This window comes from Leptonotus elevatus, chromosome 11, assembly GCF_054856555.1.
Source record: "Leptonotus elevatus isolate MCC_2025b chromosome 11, RoL_Lele_1.0, whole genome shotgun sequence".
In the NCBI taxonomy this organism is placed as follows: domain Eukaryota; kingdom Metazoa; phylum Chordata; class Actinopteri; order Syngnathiformes; family Syngnathidae; genus Leptonotus; species Leptonotus elevatus.
In genome coordinates, this window is record NC_141249.1 from 3,717,783 (window position 1) to 3,739,052 (window position 21,270).

The 21,270-nt window shown below is 40.6% G+C and overlaps 1 protein-coding gene and 14 non-coding genes across 15 annotated transcripts in view; 1 reads left to right on the forward strand and 14 right to left on the reverse strand.

Annotated features, from left to right (window-relative positions):
- LOC147165207 (ephrin type-B receptor 1-like) overlaps positions 1 to 21,270 on the forward strand; it is a 298,813-nt gene that overhangs the window by 206,605 nt on the left and 70,938 nt on the right. The gene's annotated exons all lie outside the window — the stretch shown is intronic.
- On the reverse strand, positions 2,059 to 2,131 carry trnat-ugu (transfer RNA threonine (anticodon UGU)). Its single transcript has one exon. It is a non-coding gene; the product is annotated as a tRNA-Thr (tRNA).
- Positions 3,276 to 3,352, reverse strand: trnat-cgu (transfer RNA threonine (anticodon CGU)). The gene has a single exon. It is a non-coding gene; the product is annotated as a tRNA-Thr (tRNA).
- On the reverse strand, positions 4,326 to 4,398 carry trnat-ugu (transfer RNA threonine (anticodon UGU)). Its single transcript has one exon. It is a non-coding gene; the product is annotated as a tRNA-Thr (tRNA).
- On the reverse strand, positions 4,846 to 4,918 carry trnat-cgu (transfer RNA threonine (anticodon CGU)). Its single transcript has one exon. It is a non-coding gene; the product is annotated as a tRNA-Thr (tRNA).
- On the reverse strand, positions 8,654 to 8,726 carry trnat-cgu (transfer RNA threonine (anticodon CGU)). The gene has a single exon. It is a non-coding gene; the product is annotated as a tRNA-Thr (tRNA).
- On the reverse strand, positions 9,700 to 9,772 carry trnat-ugu (transfer RNA threonine (anticodon UGU)). Its single transcript has one exon. It is a non-coding gene; the product is annotated as a tRNA-Thr (tRNA).
- trnat-cgu (transfer RNA threonine (anticodon CGU)) lies at positions 10,220 to 10,292 on the reverse strand. Its single transcript has one exon. It is a non-coding gene; the product is annotated as a tRNA-Thr (tRNA).
- Positions 10,482 to 10,554, reverse strand: trnat-agu (transfer RNA threonine (anticodon AGU)). The gene has a single exon. It is a non-coding gene; the product is annotated as a tRNA-Thr (tRNA).
- trnat-agu (transfer RNA threonine (anticodon AGU)) lies at positions 11,268 to 11,340 on the reverse strand. The gene has a single exon. It is a non-coding gene; the product is annotated as a tRNA-Thr (tRNA).
- trnat-ugu (transfer RNA threonine (anticodon UGU)) lies at positions 12,228 to 12,300 on the reverse strand. The gene has a single exon. It is a non-coding gene; the product is annotated as a tRNA-Thr (tRNA).
- Positions 14,462 to 14,534, reverse strand: trnat-cgu (transfer RNA threonine (anticodon CGU)). The gene has a single exon. It is a non-coding gene; the product is annotated as a tRNA-Thr (tRNA).
- trnat-ugu (transfer RNA threonine (anticodon UGU)) lies at positions 15,508 to 15,580 on the reverse strand. The gene has a single exon. It is a non-coding gene; the product is annotated as a tRNA-Thr (tRNA).
- On the reverse strand, positions 16,028 to 16,100 carry trnat-cgu (transfer RNA threonine (anticodon CGU)). Its single transcript has one exon. It is a non-coding gene; the product is annotated as a tRNA-Thr (tRNA).
- Positions 19,836 to 19,908, reverse strand: trnat-ugu (transfer RNA threonine (anticodon UGU)). Its single transcript has one exon. It is a non-coding gene; the product is annotated as a tRNA-Thr (tRNA).

Sequence of the window (21,270 nt, forward strand, 5' to 3'; positions counted from 1 at the left end):
CCCAGAGACCCTAAATACAGACATGACAATGACGTACTACAAAATATGCAAAGATTATTTGGTGAGTCAATGATTCCCTAACAGGCCCCAGTGAGAATTGAACTCACCACCCCTGGCTTACTAGACCAGTGCTCTAACCACTGAGCTACAAAGCCTTATGGTATTGGCAACATTACTTTAAAACAGCAAATTAACTTGGTTCTGGTTGAATGGTGAATTCCATTGATTGTAAAATTCAGAGGAGTGAGGAGGAATATTGGCTCCCAGAGACCCTAAATACAGACATGACAATGACGTACTACAAAATATGCAAAGATTATTTGGTGAGTCAATGATTCCCTAACAGGCCCCAGTGAGAATTGAACTCACCACCCCTGGCTTACTAGACCAGTGCTCTAACCACTGAGCTACAAAGCCTTATGGTATTGGCAACATTACTTTAAAACAGCAAATTAACTTGGTTCTGGCTGAATGATGAATTCCATTGATTGTAAAATTCAGAGTAGTGAGGAGGAATATTGGCTCCCAGAGACCCTAAATACAGACATGACAATGACGTACTACAAAATATGCAAAGATTATTTGGTGAGTCAATGATTCCCTAACAGGCCCCAGTGAGAATTCAACTCACGACCCCTGGTTTACTAGACAAGTGCTCTAACCACTGAGCTACAAGGCCTTATGGTATTGGTACCATGACTTTAAAACAGAAAATTAACCTGGTTCTGGCTGAATGGTGAATTCCATTGACAGTAAAATTCAGAGTCGTGAGGAGGAATATTGGCTCCCAGAGACCCTAAATACAGACATGACAATGACGTACTACAAAATATGCAAAGATCATTTGGTGAGTTAATGATTCCCTAACAGGCACCAGTGAGAATTGAACTCACCACCCCTGGTTTACTAGACCAGTGCTCTAACCACTGAGCTACAAGGCCTTAAGTTTATAGTAACATGACTTTCAAAAAGCAAATGAATCTGGTTCTGGCTAAACTAAGGTTCTTTGACAATAACTATCAGAGTAGTAAGGGCGAATATTAACTCCCAGAGACCCTAAATGCAGACATGACAATGCAGTACTACAAAATATGCAAAGATTATTTGGTGAGTCAAGGATTCCCTAACAGGTCCCAGTGAGAATTGAACTCACGACCACTGGTTTACTAGACTAGTGCTCTACCCACTGAGCTACAAGGACTTATGTTATTGGCACCATGACTTTAAAACAGAAAATTAACCTGGTTCTGGCTGAATGGTGAATTCCATTGACAGTAAAATTCAGAGTAGTGAGGAGGAATATTGGCTCCCAGAGTCCCTAAATACAGACATGACAATGACGTACTACAAAATATGCAAAGATTATTTGATGGGTCCATGATGTAACCTGGTTCTGGCTGAATGGTGAATTCCATTGACAGTAAAATTCAGAGTAGTGAGGAGGAATATTAACTCCCAGAGACCCGAAATACAGACATGACAATGACGTACTACAAAATATGCAAAGATTATTTGGTGAGTCAATGATTCCCTCACAGGACCCAGTGAGAATTGAACTCACGACCCCTGGTTTACTAGACCAGTGCTCTAACCACTGAGCTACAAGGCCTTATGGTATTGGTACCATGACTTTAAAACAGAAATTTAACCTGGTTCTGGCTGAATGGTGAATTCCATTGACAGTAAAATTCAGAGTAGTGAGGAGGAATATTGGCTCCCAGAGACCCTTAATACAGACATGACAATGACGTACTACAAAATATGCAAAGATTATTTGGTGAGTCAATGTTTCCCTCACAGGCCCCAGTGAGAACTGAACTCAAGGACCCTGGTTTACAAGACCAGTGCACTAACAACTGAGCTACGAGGCCTTAAGTTTATAGTAACATGACTTACAAAAAGCAAATGAATCTGTTTCTGGCTAAACTAAGGTTCTTTGACAGTAACTATCAGAGTAGTAAGGGCGAATATTAACTCCCAGAGACCCTAAATACAGACATGACAATGCAGTACTACAAAATATGCAAAGATTATTTGGTGAGTCAATGATTTCCTAAAAGGCCCCAGTGAGAATTGAACTCACGACCCCTGGTTTACAAGACCAGTGCTCTAACCACTGAGCTACGAGGCCTTAAGTTTATATTAACATGACTTACAAAAAGAAAATGAATCTGGTTCTGGCTAAACAGGTTCTTTGACAGTAACGATCAGAGTAGTGAGGAGGAATATTAACTCCCAGAGACCCTAAATACAGACATGACAATGACGTACTACAAAATATGCAAAGAATATTTGGTGAGTCAATGATTCCCTAACAGGCCCCAGTGAGTATTGAACTCACAACCCCTGGTTTACTAGACTAGTGGTCTAACCACTGAGCTCCAAGGCCTTATGGTATTGGCACCATGACTTTAAAACAAAAAATTAACCTGGTTCTGGCTGAATGGTGAATTCAATTGACAGTAAAATTCAAAGTAGTGAGGAGGAATATTGGCTCCCAGAGACCCTAAATACAGACATGACAATGACGTACTACAAAATATGCAAAGTTTATTTTGTGAGTCAATGATTCCCTCACAGGCCCCAGTGAGAATTGAACTCACGACCCCTGGTTTACAAGACCAGTGGGCTAACAACTGAGCTACGAGGCCTTAAGTTTATAGTAACATGACTTACAAAAAGCAAATGAATCTGGTTCTGGCTAAACTAAGGTTCTTTGACAGTAACTATCAGAGTAGTAAGGGCTAATATTAACTCCCAGAGACCCTAAATACAGACATGACAATGCAGTACTACAAGATATGCAAAGATTATTTGGTGAGTCAATGAATCCCTAACAGGCCCCAGTGAGAATTCAACTCACGACCCCTGGTTTACTAGACAAGTGCTCTAACCACTGAGCTACAAGGCCTTATGGTATTGGTACCATGACTTTAAAACAGAAAATTAACCTGGTTCTGGCTGAATGGTGAATTCCATTGACAGTAAAATTCAGAGTCGTGAGGAGGAATATTGGCTCCCAGAGACCCTAAATACAGACATGACAATGACGTACTACAAAATATGCGAAGATCATTTGGTGAGTCAATGATTCCCTAACAGGGCCCAGTGAGAATTGAACACACAACCCCTGGTTTACTAGACAAGTGCTCTAACCACTGAGCTACAAGGCCTTATGTTAGTGGTACCATGACTTTAAAACAGAAAATTAACCTGGTTCTGGCTGAATGGTGAATTCCATTGATTGTAAAATTCAGAGCAGTGAGGAGGAATATTGGCTCATCCCAGTGAGAATTGAACTCACGACCCCTGGTTTACGAGACCAGTATTCTAACCACTGAGCTATGAAGCCTTTCGGTCGAGGTAACATGACTTTAAAAAAGCAAATTAACCGGATTCTTGCTGAATAGCAGATTCAATTCACAGTATCCATCAGGGTCGTGAGGAAAAATATCACCCCCGTGAAACCCTAAATGCAGGCATGACAATGGAGAGCAATGAATTATCTGCACTATATTGGTTTAGGTAAGTAATCACTGAAAGGCCCAGGCGAGAATTGAACTCACGACCCCTGGTTTACTAGACCAGTGCTCTAACCACTGTGCTACAAGGCCTTATAGTGTTGTCAACATTACTTTAAAACAGCAAATTAACTTGGTTCTGGCTGAATGGTGAATTCCATTGACAGTAAAATTCAAAGGAGTGAGGAGGAATATTGGCTCCCAGAGACCCTAAATGCAGACATGACAATGACGTACTACAAAATATGCAAAGATTATTTGGTGAGTCAATGATTCCCTAAGAGGCCCCAGTGAGAATTGAACTCACGACCCCTGGTTTACTAGACCAGTGGTCTAACCACTGAGCTACAAAGCTTTATGGTATTGGCAACATTACTTTAAAACAGCAAATTAACTTGGTTCTGGCTGAATGGTGTATTCCATTGATTGTAAAATTCAGAGTAGTGAGGAGGAATATTGGCTCCCAGAGACCCTAAATACAGACATGACAATGACGTACTACAAAATATGCAAAGATTATTTGGTGAGTCAATGATTCCCTCACAGGCCCCAGTGAGAATTGAACTCACAACCCCTGGTTTACATTACCAGTGCGCTAACAACTGAGCTACGAGGCCTTAAGTTTATAGTAACATGACTTACAAAAAGCAAATGAATCTGGTTCTGGCTAAACTAAAGTTCTTTGACAGTAACTATCAGAGTAGTAAGGGCGAATATTAACTCCCAGAGACCCTAAATACAGACATGACAATGCAGTACTACAAAATATGCAAAGATTATTTGGTGAGTCAAAAATTCCCTAAAAGGCCCCAGTGAGAATTGAACTCACAACCCCTGGTTTACAAGACCAGTGCTCTAACCACTGAGCTACGAGGCCTTAAGTTTATATTAACATGACTTACAAAAAGCTAATGAATCTGGTTCTGGCTAAACTAAGGTTCTTTGACAGTAACGATCAGAGTAGTGAGGAGGAATATTGGCTCCCAGAGACCCTAAATACAGACATGACAATGACGTACTACAAAATATGCAAAGATTATTTGGTGAGTCAATGATTCCCTCACAGGCCCCAGTGAGAATTGAACTCACGACCCCTGTTTTACAAGACCAGTGCGCTAACAACTGAGCTACGAGGCCTTAAGTTTATAGTAACATGACTTACAAAAAGCGAATGAATCTGGTTCTGGCTAAACTAAGGTTCTTTGACAGTAACTATCAGAGTTGTAAGGGCGAATATTAACTCCCAGAGAACCTAAATACAGACATGACAATGCAGTACTACATAATATGCAAAGTTTATTTGGTGAGTCAATGATTTCCTAAAAGGCCCCAGTGAGAATTGAACTCACGACCCCTGGTTTACGAGACCAGTATTCTAACCACTGAGCTATGAAGCCTTTCGGTCGAGGTAACATGACTTTAAAAAAGCAAATTAACCGGATTCTTGCTGAATAGCAGATTTAATTCACAGTAACTATCAGGGTCGTGGGGAAAAATATCACCCCCGTGAAACCCTAAATGCAGGCATGACAATGCAGAGCAATGAATTATCTTCACTATATTGGTTTAGGTAAGTAATCACTGAAAGGCCCAGGTGAGAATTTAACTCACGACCCCTGGTTTACTAGACCAGTGCTTTAACCACTGAGCTACAAGGCCTTATAGTGTTGGCAACATTACTTTAAAACAGCAAATTAACTTGGTTCTGGCTGAATGGTGAATTCCATTGATTGTAAAATTCAGAGGAGTGAGGAGGAATATTGGCTCCCAGAGACCCTAAATACAGACATGACAATGCAGTACTACAAAATATGCAAAGATTATTTGGTGAGTCAATGATTCCCTAACAGGCCCCAGTGAGAATTGAACTCACTACCCCTGGTTTACTAGACAAGTGCTCTAACCACTGAGCTACAAGGCCTTATAGTGTTGGCAACATTACTTTAAAACAGCAAATTTACTTGGTTCTGGCTGAATGGTGAATTCCATTGATTGTAAAATTCAGAGGAGTGAGGAGGAATATTGGCTCCCAGAGACCCTAAATACAGACATGACAATGACGTACTACAAAATATGCAAAGATTATTTGGTGAGTCAATGATTCCCTAACAGGCCCCAGAGAGAATTGAACTCACCACCCCTGGCTTACTAGACCAGTGCTCTAACCACTGAGCTACAAAGCCTTATGGTATTGGCAACATTACTTTAAAACAGCAAATTAACTTGGTTCTGGTTGAATGGTGAATTCCATTGATTGTAAAATTCAGAGGAGTGAGGAGGAATATTGGCTCCCAGAGACCCTAAATACAGACATGACAATGACGTACTACAAAATATGCAAAGATTATTTGGTGAGTCAATGATTCCCTAACAGGCCCCAGTGAGAATTGAACTCACCACCCCTGGCTTACTAGACCAGTGCTCTAACCACTGAGCTACAAAGCCTTATGGTATTGGCAACATTACTTTAAAACAGCAAATTAACTTGGTTCTGGCTGAATGATGAATTCCATTGATTGTAAAATTCAGAGTAGTGAGGAGGAATATTGGCTCCCAGAGACCCTAAATACAGACATGACAATGACGTACTACAAAATATGCAAAGATTATTTGGTGAGTCAATGATTCCCTAACAGGCCCCAGTGAGAATTCAACTCACGACCCCTGGTTTACTAGACAAGTGCTCTAACCACTGAGCTACAAGGCCTTATGGTATTGGTACCATGACTTTAAAACAGAAAATTAACCTGGTTCTGGCTGAATGGTGAATTCCATTGACAGTAAAATTCAGAGTCGTGAGGAGGAATATTGGCTCCCAGAGACCCTAAATACAGACATGACAATGACGTACTACAAAATATGCAAAGATCATTTGGTGAGTTAATGATTCCCTAACAGGCACCAGTGAGAATTGAACTCACGACCCCTGGTTTACTAGACCAGTGCTCTAACCACTGAGCTACAAGGCCTTATGGTATTGGTACCATGACTTTAAAACAGAAATTTAACCTGGTTCTGGCTGAATGGTGAATTCCATTGACAGTAAAATTCAGAGTAGTGAGGAGGAATATTGGCTCCCAGAGACCCTTAATACAGACATGACAATGACGTACTACAAAATATGCAAAGATTATTTGGTGAGTCAATGATTCCCTCACAGGCCCCAGTGAGAACTGAACTCAAGGCCCCTGGTTTACAAGACCAGTGCACTAACAACTGAGCTACGAGGCCTTAAGTTTATAGTAACATGACTTTCAAAAAGCAAATGAATCTGGTTCTGGCTAAACTAAGGTTCTTTGACAATAACTATCAGAGTAGTAAGGGCGAATATTAACTCCCAGAGACCCTAAATGCAGACATGACAATGCAGTACTACAAAATATGCAAAGATTATTTGGTGAGTCAAGGATTCCCTAACAGGCCCCAGTGAGAATTGAACTCACCACCCCTGGCTTACTAGACCAGTGCTCTAACCACTGAGCTACAAAGCCTTATGGTATTGGCAACATTACTTTAAAACAGCAAATTAACTTGGTTCTGGCTGAATGATGAATTCCATTGATTGTAAAATTCAGAGTAGTGAGGAGGAATATTGGCTCCCAGAGACCCTAAATACAGACATGACAATGACGTACTACAAAATATGCAAAGATTATTTGGTGAGTCAATGATTCCCTAACAGGCCCCAGTGAGAATTCAACTCACGACCCCTGGTTTACTAGACAAGTGCTCTAACCACTGAGCTACAAGGCCTTATGGTATTGGTACCATGACTTTAAAACAGAAAATTAACCTGGTTCTGGCTGAATGGTGAATTCCATTGACAGTAAAATTCAGAGTCGTGAGGAGGAATATTGGCTCCCAGAGACCCTAAATACAGACATGACAATGACGTACTACAAAATATGCAAAGATCATTTGGTGAGTTAATGATTCCCTAACAGGCACCAGTGAGAATTGAACTCACGACCCCTGGTTTACTAGACCAGTGCTCTAACCACTGAGCTACAAGGCCTTATGGTATTGGTACCATGACTTTAAAACAGAAATTTAACCTGGTTCTGGCTGAATGGTGAATTCCATTGACAGTAAAATTCAGAGTAGTGAGGAGGAATATTGGCTCCCAGAGACCCTTAATACAGACATGACAATGACGTACTACAAAATATGCAAAGATTATTTGGTGAGTCAATGATTCCCTCACAGGCCCCAGTGAGAACTGAACTCAAGGCCCCTGGTTTACAAGACCAGTGCACTAACAACTGAGCTACGAGGCCTTAAGTTTATAGTAACATGACTTTCAAAAAGCAAATGAATCTGGTTCTGGCTAAACTAAGGTTCTTTGACAATAACTATCAGAGTAGTAAGGGCGAATATTAACTCCCAGAGACCCTAAATGCAGACATGACAATGCAGTACTACAAAATATGCAAAGATTATTTGGTGAGTCAAGGATTCCCTAACAGGTCCCAGTGAGAATTGAACTCACGACCACTGGTTTACTAGACTAGTGCTCTACCCACTGAGCTACAAGGACTTATGTTATTGGCACCATGACTTTAAAACAGAAAATTAACCTGGTTCTGGCTGAATGGTGAATTCCATTGACAGTAAAATTCAGAGTAGTGAGGAGGAATATTGGCTCCCAGAGTCCCTAAATACAGACATGACAATGACGTACTACAAAATATGCAAAGATTATTTGATGGGTCCATGATGTAACCTGGTTCTGGCTGAATGGTGAATTCCATTGACAGTAAAATTCAGAGTAGTGAGGAGGAATATTAACTCCCAGAGACCCGAAATACAGACATGACAATGACGTACTACAAAATATGCAAAGATTATTTGGTGAGTCAATGATTCCCTCACAGGACCCAGTGAGAATTGAACTCACGGGCCCTGGTTTACAAGACCAGTGCACTAACAACTGAGCTACGAGGCCTTAAGTTTATAGTAACATGACTTACAAAAAGCAAATGAATCTGGTTCTGGCTAAACTAAAGTTCTTTGACAGTAACTATCAGAGTAGTAAGGACGAATATTAACTCCCAGATTCCCAAAATGCAGACATGACAATGCAGTACTACAAAATATGCAAAGTTTATTTGGTGAGTCAATGATTTCCTAAAAGGCCCCAGTGAGAATTGAACTCACGACTCCTGGTTTACGAGACCAGTACTCTAACCACTGAGCTATGAAGCCTTTCGGTGTAGGTGACATGACTTTAAAAAAGCAAATTAACCGGATTCTTGCTGAATAGCAGATTCAATTCACAGTATCCATCAGGGTCGTGAGGAAAAATATCACCCCCGTGAAACCCTAAATGCAGGCATGACAATGGAGAGCAATGAATTATCTGCACTATATTGGTTTAGGTAAGTAATCACTGAAAGGCCCAGGCGAGAATTGAACTCACGACCCCTGGTTTACTAGACCAGTGCTCTAACCACTGTGCTACAAGGCCTTATAGTGTTGTCAACATTACTTTAAAACAGCAAATTAACTTGGTTCTGGCTGAATGGTGAATTCCATTGACAGTAAAATTCAAAGGAGTGAGGAGGAATATTGGCTCCCAGAGACCCTAAATACAGACATGACAATGACGTACTACAAAATATGCAAAGATTATTTGGTGAGTCAATGATTCCCTAAGAGGCCCCAGTGAGAATTGAACTCACGACCCCTGGTTTACTAGACCAGTGGTCTAACCACTGAGCTACAAAGCTTTATGGTATTGGCAACATTACTTTAAAACAGCAAATTAACTTGGTTCTGGCTGAATGGTGTATTCCATTGATTGTAAAATTCAGAGTAGTGAGGAGGAATATTGGCTCCCAGAGACCCTAAATACAGACATGACAATGACGTACTACAAAATATGCAAAGATTATTTGGTGAGTCAATGATTCCCTCACAGGCCCCAGTGAGAATTGAACTTACAACCCCTGGTTTACATTACCAGTGCGCTAACAACTGAGCTACGAGGCCTTAAGTTTATAGTAACATGACTTACAAAAAGCAAATGAATCTGGTTCTGGCTAAACTAAAGTTCTTTGACAGTAACTATCAGAGTAGTAAGGGCGAATATTAACTCCCAGAGACCCTAAATACAGACATGACAATGCAGTACTACAAAATATGCAAAGATTATTTGGTGAGTCAAAAATTCCCTAAAAGGCCCCAGTGAGAATTGAACTCACAACCCCTGGTTTACAAGACCAGTGCTCTAACCACTGAGCTACAAGGCCTTAAGTTTATATTAACATGACTTACAAAAAGCTAATGAATCTGGTTTTGGCTAAACTAAGGTTCTTTGACAGTAACGATCAGAGTAGTGAGGAGGAATATTGGCTCCCAGAGACCCTAAATACAGACATGACAATGACGTACTACAAAATATGCAAAGATTATTTGGTGAGTCAATGATTCCCTCACAGGCCCCAGTGAGAATTGAACTCACGACCCCTGTTTTACAAGACCAGTGCGCTAACAACTGAGCTACGAGGCCTTAAGTTTATAGTAACATGACTTACAAAAAGCGAATGAATCTGGTTCTGGCTAAACTAAGGTTCTTTGACAGTAACTATCAGAGTTGTAAGGGCGAATATTAACTCCCAGAGAACCTAAATACAGACATGACAATGCAGTACTACAAAATATGCAAAGTTTATTTGGTGAGTCAATGATTTCCTAAAAGGCCCCAGTGAGAATTGAACTCACGACCCCTGGTTTACGAGACCAGTATTCTAACCACTGAGCTATGAAGCCTTTCGGTCGAGGTAACATGACTTTAAAAAAGCAAATTAACCGGATTCTTGCTGAATAGCAGATTTAATTCACAGTAACTATCAGGGTCGTGGGGAAAAATATCACCCCCGTGAAACCCTAAATGCAGGCATGACAATGCAGAGCAATGAATTATCTTCACTATATTGGTTTAGGTAAGTAATCACTGAAAGGCCCAGGTGAGAATTTAACTCACGACCCCTGGTTTACTAGACCAGTGCTCTAACCACTGAGCTACAAGGCCTTATAGTGTTGGCAACATTACTTTAAAACAGCAAATTTACTTGGTTCTGGCTGAATGGTGAATTCCATTGATTGTAAAATTCAGAGGAGTGAGGAGGAATATTGGCTCCCAGAGACCCTAAATACAGACATGACAATGACGTACTACAAAATATGCAAAGATTATTTGGTGAGTCAATGATTCCCTAACAGGCCCCAGTGAGAATTGAACTCACCACCCCTGGCTTACTAGACCAGTGCTCTAACCACTGAGCTACAAAGCCTTATGGTATTGGCAACATTACTTTAAAACAGCAAATTAACTTGGTTCTGGTTGAATGGTGAATTCCATTGATTGTAAAATTCAGAGGAGTGAGGAGGAATATTGGCTCCCAGAGACCCTAAATACAGACATGACAATGACGTACTACAAAATATGCAAAGATTATTTGGTGAGTCAATGATTCCCTAACAGGCCCCAGTGAGAATTGAACTCACCACCCCTGGCTTACTAGACCAGTGCTCTAACCACTGAGCTACAAAGCCTTATGGTGTTGGCAACATTACTTTAAAACAGCAAATTAACTTGGTTCTGGCTGAATGGTGAATTCCATTGATTGTAAAATTCAGAGGAGTGAGGAGGAATATTGGCTCCCAGAGACCCTAAATACAGACATGACAATGACGTACTACAAAATATGCAAAGATTATTTGGTGAGTCAATGATTCCCTAACAGGCCCCAGTGAGAATTGAACTCACTACCCCTGGTTTACTAGACCAGTGCTCTAACCACTGAGCTACAAGGCCTTATAGTGTTGGCAACATTACTTTAAAACAGCAAATTTACTTGGTTCTGGCTGAATGGTGAATTCCATTGATTGTAAAATTCAGAGGAGTGAGGAGGAATATTGGCTCCCAGAGACCCTAAATACAGACATGACAATGACGTACTACAAAATATGCAAAGATTATTTGGTGAGTCAATGATTCCCTAACAGGCCCCAGTGAGAATTGAACTCACCACCCCTGGCTTACTAGACCAGTGCTCTAACCACTGAGCTACAAAGCCTTATGGTATTGGCAACATTACTTTAAAACAGCAAATTAACTTGGTTCTGGTTGAATGGTGAATTCCATTGATTGTAAAATTCAGAGGAGTGAGGAGGAATATTGGCTCCCAGAGACCCTAAATACAGACATGACAATGACGTACTACAAAATATGCAAAGATTATTTGGTGAGTCAATGATTCCCTAACAGGCCCCAGTGAGAATTGAACTCACCACCCCTGGCTTACTAGACCAGTGCTCTAACCACTGAGCTACAAAGCCTTATGGTATTGGCAACATTACTTTAAAACAGCAAATTAACTTGGTTCTGGCTGAATGGTGAATTATTATTAAAGATTATTTGGTGAGTCAATGATTCCCTAACAGGCCCCAGTGAGAATTGAACTCACCACCCCTGGCTTACTAGACCAGTGCACTAACAACTGAGCTACGAGGCCTTAAGTTTATAGTAACATGACTTACAAAAAGCAAATGAATCTGGTTCTGGCTAAACTAAGGTTCTTTGACAGTAACTATCAGAGTAGTAAGGGCGAATATTAACTCCCAGAGACCCTAAATACAGACATGACAATGCAGTACTACAAAATATGCAAAGATTATTTGGTGAGTCAATGATTTCCTAAAAGGCCCCAGTGAGAATTGAACTCACGACCCCTGGTTTACAAGACCAGTGCTCTAACCACTGAGCTACGAGGCCTTAAGTTTATATTAACATGACTTACAAAAAGAAAATGAATCTGGTTCTGGCTAAACAGGTTCTTTGACAGTAACGATCAGAGTAGTGAGGAGGAATATTAACTCCCAGAGACCCTAAATACAGACATGACAATGACGTACTACAAAATATGCAAAGAATATTTGGTGAGTCAATGATTCCCTAACAGGCCCCAGTGAGTATTGAACTCACAACCCCTGGTTTACTAGACTAGTGGTCTAACCACTGAGCTCCAAGGCCTTATGGTATTGGCACCATGACTTTAAAACAGAAAATTAACCTGGTTCTGGCTGAATGGTGAATTCAATTGACAGTAAAATTCAAAGTAGTGAGGAGGAATATTGGCTCCCAGAGACCCTAAATACAGACATGACAATGACGTACTACAAAATATGCAAAGTTTATTTTGTGAGTCAATGATTCCCTCACAGGCCCCAGTGAGAATTGAACTCACGACCCCTGGTTTACAAGACCAGTGGGCTAACAACTGAGCTACGAGGCCTTAAGTTTATAGTAACATGACTTACAAAAAGCAAATGAATCTGGTTCTGGCTAAACTAAGGTTCTTTGACAGTAACTATCAGAGTAGTAAGGGCTAATATTAACTCCCAGAGACCCTAAATACAGACATGACAATGCAGTACTACAAGATATGCAAAGATTATTTGGTGAGTCAATGAATCCCTAACAGGCCCCAGTGAGAATTCAACTCACGACCCCTGGTTTACTAGACAAGTGCTCTAACCACTGAGCTACAAGGCCTTATGGTATTGGTACCATGACTTTAAAACAGAAAATTAACCTGGTTCTGGCTGAATGGTGAATTCCATTGACAGTAAAATTCAGAGTCGTGAGGAGGAATATTGGCTCCCAGAGACCCTAAATACAGACATGACAATGACGTACTACAAAATATGCGAAGATCATTTGGTGAGTCAATGATTCCCTAACAGGGCCCAGTGAGAATTGAACACACAACCCCTGGTTTACTAGACAAGTGCTCTAACCACTGAGCTACAAGGCCTTATGTTAGTGGTACCATGACTTTAAAACAGAAAATTAACCTGGTTCTGGCTGAATGTTGAATTCCATTGACAGTAAAATTCAGAGTCGTGAGGAGGAATATTGGCTCCCAGAGACCCTAAATACAGACATGACAATGACGTACTACAAAATATGCAAAGATTATTTGGTGAGTCAATGATTCCCTAACAGGCCCCAGTTAGAATTGAACTCACGACCCCTGGTTTACTAGACCAGTGCTCTAACCACTGAGCTACAAAGCCTTATGGTATTGGCAACATTACTTTAAAACAGCAAATTAACTTGGTTCTGGCTGAATGGTGAATTCCATTGATTGTAAAATTCAGAGCAGTGAGGAGGAATATTGGCTCCCAGAGACCCTAAATACAGACATGACAATGCAGTACTACAAAATATGCAAAGATTATTTGGTGAGTCAAGGATTCCCTAACAGGTCCCAGTGAGATTTGAACTCACGACCACTGGTTTACTAGACTAGTGCTCTACCCACTGAGCTACAAGGACTTATGTTATTGGCACCATGACTTTAAAACAGAAAATTAACCTGGTTCTGGCTGAATGGTGAATTCCATTGACAGTAAAATTCAGAGTAGTGAGGAGGAATATTGGCTCCCAGAGTCCCTAAATACAGACATGACAATGACGTACTACAAAATATGCAAAGATTATTTGATGGGTCCATGATGTAACCTGGTTCTGGCTGAATGGTGAATTCCATTGACAGTAAAATTCAGAGTAGTGAGGAGGAATATTAACTCCCAGAGACCCGAAATACAGACATGACAATGACGTACTACAAAATATGCAAAGATTATTTGGTGAGTCAATGATTCCCTCACAGGACCCAGTGAGAATTGAACTCACGGGCCCTGGTTTACAAGACCAGTGCACTAACAACTGAGCTACGAGGCCTTAAGTTTATAGTAACATGACTTACAAAAAGCAAATGAATCTGGTTCTGGCTAAACTAAAGTTCTTTGACAGTAACTATCAGAGTAGTAAGGACGAATATTAACTCCCAGATTCCCAAAATGCAGACATGACAATGCAGTACTACAAAATATGCAAAGTTTATTTGGTGAGTCAATGATTTCCTAAAAGGCCCCAGTGAGAATTGAACTCACGACTCCTGGTTTACGAGACCAGTACTCTAACCACTGAGCTATGAAGCCTTTCGGTGTAGGTGACATGACTTTAAAAAAGCAAATTAACCGGATTCTTGCTGAATAGCAGATTCAATTCACAGTATCCATCAGGGTCGTGAGGAAAAATATCACCCCCGTGAAACCCTAAATGCAGGCATGACAATGGAGAGCAATGAATTATCTGCACTATATTGGTTTAGGTAAGTAATCACTGAAAGGCCCAGGCGAGAATTGAACTCACGACCCCTGGTTTACTAGACCAGTGCTCTAACCACTGTGCTACAAGGCCTTATAGTGTTGTCAACATTACTTTAAAACAGCAAATTAACTTGGTTCTGGCTGAATGGTGAATTCCATTGACAGTAAAATTCAAAGGAGTGAGGAGGAATATTGGCTCCCAGAGACCCTAAATGCAGACATGACAATGACGTACTACAAAATATGCAAAGATTATTTGGTGAGTCAATGATTCCCTAAGAGGCCCCAGTGAGAATTGAACTCACGACCCCTGGTTTACTAGACCAGTGGTCTAACCACTGAGCTACAAAGCTTTATGGTATTGGCAACATTACTTTAAAACAGCAAATTAACTTGGTTCTGGCTGAATGGTGTATTCCATTGATTGTAAAATTCAGAGTAGTGAGGAGGAATATTGGCTCCCAGAGACCCTAAATACAGACATGACAATGACGTACTACAAAATATGCAAAGATTATTTGGTGAGTCAATGATTCCCTCACAGGCCCCAGTGAGAATTGAACTCACAACCCCTGGTTTACATTACCAGTGCGCTAACAACTGAGCTACGAGGCCTTAAGTTTATAGTAACATGACTTACAAAAAGCAAATGAATCTGGTTCTGGCTAAACTAAAGTTCTTTGACAGTAACTATCAGAGTAGTAAGGGCGAATATTAACTCCCAGAGACCCTAAATACAGACATGACAATGCAGTACTACAAAATATGCAAAGATTATTTGGTGAGTCAAAAATTCCCTAAAAGGCCCCAGTGAGAATTGAACTCACAACCCCTGGTTTACAAGACCAGTGCTCTAACCACTGAGCTACGAGGCCTTAAGTTTATATTAACATGACTTACAAAAAGCTAATGAATCTGGTTCTGGCTAAACTAAGGTTCTTTGACAGTAACGATCAGAGTAGTGAGGAGGAATATTGGCTCCCAGAGACCCTAAATACAGACATGACAATGACGTACTACAAAATATGCAAAGATTATTTGGTGAGTCAATGATTCCCTCACAGGCCCCAGTGAGAATTGAACTCACGACCCCTGTTTTACAAGACCAGTGCGCTAACAACTGAGCTACGAGGCCTTAAGTTTATAGTAACATGACTTACAAAAAGCGAATGAATCTGGTTCTGGCTAAACTAAGGTTCTTTGACAGTAACTATCAGAGTTGTAAGGGCGAATATTAACTCCCAGAGAACCTAAATACAGACATGACAATGCAGTACTACAAAATATGCAAAGTTTATTTGGTGAGTCAATGATTTCCTAAAAGGCCCCAGTGAGAATTGAACTCACGACCCCTGGTTTACGAGACCAGTATTCTAACCACTGAGCTATGAAGCCTTTCGGTCGAGGTAACATGACTTTAAAAAAGCAAATTAACCGGATTCTTGCTGAATAGCAGATTTAATTCACAGTAACTATCAGGGTCGTGGGGAAAAATATCACCCCCGTGAAACCCTAAATGCAGGCATGACAATGCAGAGCAATGAATTATCTTCACTATATTGGTTTAGGTAAGTAATCACTGAAAGGCCCAGGTGAGAATTTAACTCACGACCCCTGGTTTACTAGACCAGTGCTTTAACCACTGAGCTACAAGGCCTTATAGTGTTGGCAACATTACTTTAAAACAGCAAATTAACTTGGTTCTGGCTGAATGGTGAATTCCATTGATTGTAAAATTCAGAGGAGTGAGGAGGAATATTGGCTCCCAGAGACCCTAAATACAGACATGACAATGCAGTACTACAAAATATGCAAAGATTATTTGGTGAGTCAATGATTCCCTAACAGGCCCCAGTGAGAATTGAACTCACTACCCCTGGTTTACTAGACAAGTGCTCTAACCACTGAGCTACAAGGCCTTATAGTGTTGGCAACATTACTTTAAAACAGCAAATTTACTTGGTTCTGGCTGAATGGTGAATTCCATTGATTGTAAAATTCAGAGGAGTGAGGAGGAATATTGGCTCCCAGAGACCCTAAATACAGACATGACAATGACGTACTACAAAATATGCAAAGATTATTTGGTGAGTCAATGATTCCCTAACAGGCCCCAGTGAGAATTGAACTCACCACCCCTGGCTTACTAGACCAGTGCTCTAACCACTGAGCTACAAAGCCTTATGGTATTGGCAACATTACTTTAAAACAGCAAATTAACTTGGTTCTGGTTGAATGGTGAATTCCATTGATTGTAAAATTCAGAGGAGTGAGGAGGAATATTGGCTCCCAGAGACCCTAAATACAGACATGACAATGACGTACTACAAAATATGCAAAGATTATTTGGTGAGTCAATGATTCCCTAACAGGCCCCAGTGAGAATTGAACTCACCACCCCTGGCTTACTAGACCAGTGCTCTAACCACTGAGCTACAAAGCCTTATGGTATTGGCAACATTACTTTAAAACAGCAAATTAACTTGGTTCTGGCTGAATGATGAATTCCATTGATTGTAAAATTCAGAGTAGTGAGGAGGAATATTGGCTCCCAGAGACCCTAAATACAGACATGACAATGACGTACTACAAAATATGCAAAGATTATTTGGTGAGTCAATGATTCCCTAACAGGCCCCAGTGAGAATTCAACTCACGACCCCTGGTTTACTAGACAAGTGCTCTAACCACTGAGCTACAAGGCCTTATGGTATTGGTACCATGACTTTAAAACAGAAAATTAACCTGGTTCTGGCTGAATGGTGAATTCCATTGACAGTAAAATTCAGAGTCGTGAGGAGGAATATTGGCTCCCAGAGACCCTAAATACAGACATGACAATGACGTACTACAAAATATGCAAAGATCATTTGGTGAGTTAATGATTCCCTAACAGGCACCAGTGAGAATTGAACTCACGACCCCTGGTTTACTAGACCAGTGCTCTAACCACTGAGCTACAAGGCCTTATGGTATTGGTACCATGACTTTAAAACAGAAATTTAACCTGGTTCTGGCTGAATGGTGAATTCCATTGACAGTAAAATTCAGAGTAGTGAGGAGGAATATTGGCTCCCAGAGACCCTTAATACAGACATGACAATGACGTACTACAAAATATGCAAAGATTATTTGGTGAGTCAATGATTCCCTCACAGGCCCCAGTGAGAACTGAACTCAAGGCCCCTGGTTTACAAGACCAGTGCACTAACAACTGAGCTACGAGGCCTTAAGTTTATAGTAACATGACTTTCAAAAAGCAAATGAATCTGGTTCTGGCTAAACTAAGGTTCTTTGACAATAACTATCAGAGTAGTAAGGGCGAATATTAACTCCCAGAGACCCTAAATGCAGACATGACAATGCAGTACTACAAAATATGCAAAGATTATTTGGTGAGTCAAGGATTCCCTAACAGGCCCCAGTGAGAATTGAACTCACCACCCCTGGCTTACTAGACCAGTGCTCTAACCACTGAGCTACAAAGCCTTATGGTATTGGCAACATTACTTTAAAACAGCAAATTAACTTGGTTCTGGCTGAATGATGAATTCCATTGATTGTAAAATTCAGAGTAGTGAGGAGGAATATTGGCTCCCAGAGACCCTAAATACAGACATGACAATGACGTACTACAAAATATGCAAAGATTATTTGGTGAGTCAATGATTCCCTAACAGGCCCCAGTGAGAATTCAACTCACGACCCCTGGTTTACTAGACAAGTGCTCTAACCACTGAGCTACAAGGCCTTATGGTATTGGTACCATGACTTTAAAACAGAAAATTAACCTGGTTCTGGCTGAATGGTGAATTCCATTGACAGTAAAATTCAGAGTCGTGAGGAGGAATATTGGCTCCCAGAGACCCTAAATACAGACATGACAATGACGTACTACAAAATATGCAAAGATCATTTGGTGAGTTAATGATTCCCTAACAGGCACCAGTGAGAATTGAACTCACGACCACTGGTTTACTAGACTAGTGCACTAACAACTGAGCTACGAGGCCTTAAGTTTATAGTAACATGACTTTCAAAAAGCAAATGAATCTGGTTCTGGCTAAACTAAGGTTCTTTGACAATAACTATCAGAGTAGTAAGGGCGAATATTAACTCCCAGAGACCCTAAATGCAGACATGACAATGCAGTACTACAAAATATGCAAAGATTATTTGGTGAGTCAAGGATTCCCTAACAGGTCCCAGTGAGAATTGAACTCACTACCACTGGTTTACTAGACTACTGCTCTACCCACTGAGCTACAAGGACTTATGTTATTGGCACCATGACTTTAAAACAGAAAATTAACCTGGTTCTGGCTGAATGGTGAATTCCATTGACAGTAAAATTCAGAGTAGTGAGGAGGAATATTGGCTCCCAGAGTCCCTAAATACAGACATGACAATGACGTACTACAAAATATGCAAAGATTATTTGATGGGTCCATGATGTAACCTGGTTCTGGCTGAATGGTGAATTCCATTGACAGTAAAATTCAGAGTAGTGAGGAGGAATATTAACTCCCAGAGACCCGAAATACAGACATGACAATGACGTACTACAAAATATGCAAAGATTATTTGGTGAGTCAATGATTCCCTCACAGGACCCAGTGAGAATTGAACTCACGACCCCTGGTTTACTAGACCAGTGCTCTAACCACTGAGCTACAAGGCCTTATGGTATTGGTACCATGACTTTAAAACAGAAATTTAACCTGGTTCTGGCTGAATGGTGAATTCCATTGACAGTAAAATTCAGAGTAGTGAGGAGGAATATTGGCTCCCAGAGACCCTTAATACAGACATGACAATGACGTACTACAAAATATGCAAAGATTATTTGGTGAGTCAATGTTTCCCTCACAGGCCCCAGTGAGAACTGAACTCAAGGACCCTGGTTTACAAGACCAGTGCACTAACAACTGAGCTACGAGGCCTTAAGTTTATAGTAACATGACTTACAAAAAGCAAATGAATCTGGTTCTGGCTAAACTAAGGTTCTTTGACAGTAACTATCAGAGTAGTAAGGGCGAATATTAACTCCCAGAGACCCTAAATACAGACATGACAATGCAGTACTACAAAATATGCAAAGATTATTTGGTGAGTCAATGATTTCTTAAAAGGCCCCAGTGAGAATTGAACTCACGACCCCTGGTTTACAAGACCAGTGCTCTAACCACTGAGCTACGAGGCCTTAAGTTTATATTAACATGACTTACAAAAAGAAAATGAATCTGGTTCTGGCTAAACAGGTTCTTTGACAGTAACGATCAGAGTAGTGAGGAGGAATATTAACTCCCAGAGACCCTAAATACAGACATGACAATGACGTACTACAAAATATGAAAAGAATATTTGGTGAGTCGAAGATTCCCTAACAGGCCCCAGTGAGTATTGAACTCACAACCCCTGGTTTACTAGACTAGTGGTCTAACCACTGAGCTCCAAGGCCTTATGGTATTGGCACCATGACTTTAAAACAGAAAATTAACCTGGTTCTGGCTGAATGGTGAATTCAATTGACAGTAAAATTCAAAGTAGTGAGGAGGAATATTGGCTCCCAGAGACCCTAAATACAGACATGACAATGACGTACTACAAAATATGCAAAGTTTATTTTGTGAGTCAATGATTCCCTCACAGGCCCCAGTGAGAATTGAACTCACGACCCCTGGTTTACAAGACCAGTGGGCTAACAACTGAGCTACGAGGCCTTAAGTTTATAGTAACATGACTTACAAAAAGCAAATGAATCTGGTTCTGGCTAAACTAAGGTTCTTTGACAGTAACTATCAGAGTAGTAAGGGCTAATATTAACTCCCAGAGACCCTAAATACAGACATGACAATGCAGTACTACAAGATATGCAAAGATTATTTGGTGAGTCAATGAATCCCTAACAGGCCCCAGTGAGAATTCAACTCACGACCCCTGGTTTACTAGACAAGTGCTCTAACCACTGAGCTACAAGGCCTTATGGTATTGGTACCATGACTTTAAAACAGAAAATTAACCTGGTTCTGGCTGAATGGTGAATTCCATTGACAGTAAAATTCAGAGTCGTGAGGAGGAATATTGGCTCCCAGAGACCCTAAATACAGACATGACAATGACGTACTACAAAATATGCAAAGATTATTTGGTGAGTCAATGATTCCCTAACAGGCCCCAGTTAGAATTGAACTCACGACCCCTGGTTTACTAGACCAGTGCTCTAACCACTGAGCTACAAAGCCTTATGGTATTGGCAACATTACTTTAAAACAGCAAATTAACTTGGTTCTGGCTGAATGGTGAATTCCATTGATTGTAAAATTCAGAGCAGTGAGGAGGAATATTGGCTCCCAGAGACCCTAAATACAGACATGACAATGCAGTACTACAAAATATGCAAAGATTATTTGGTGAGTCAAGGATTCCCTAACAGGTCCCAGTGAGATTTGAACTCACGACCACTGGTTTACTAGACTAGTGCTCTACCCACTGAGCTACAAGGACTTATGTTATTGGCACCATGACTTTAAAACAGAAAATTAACCTGGTTCTGGCTGAATGG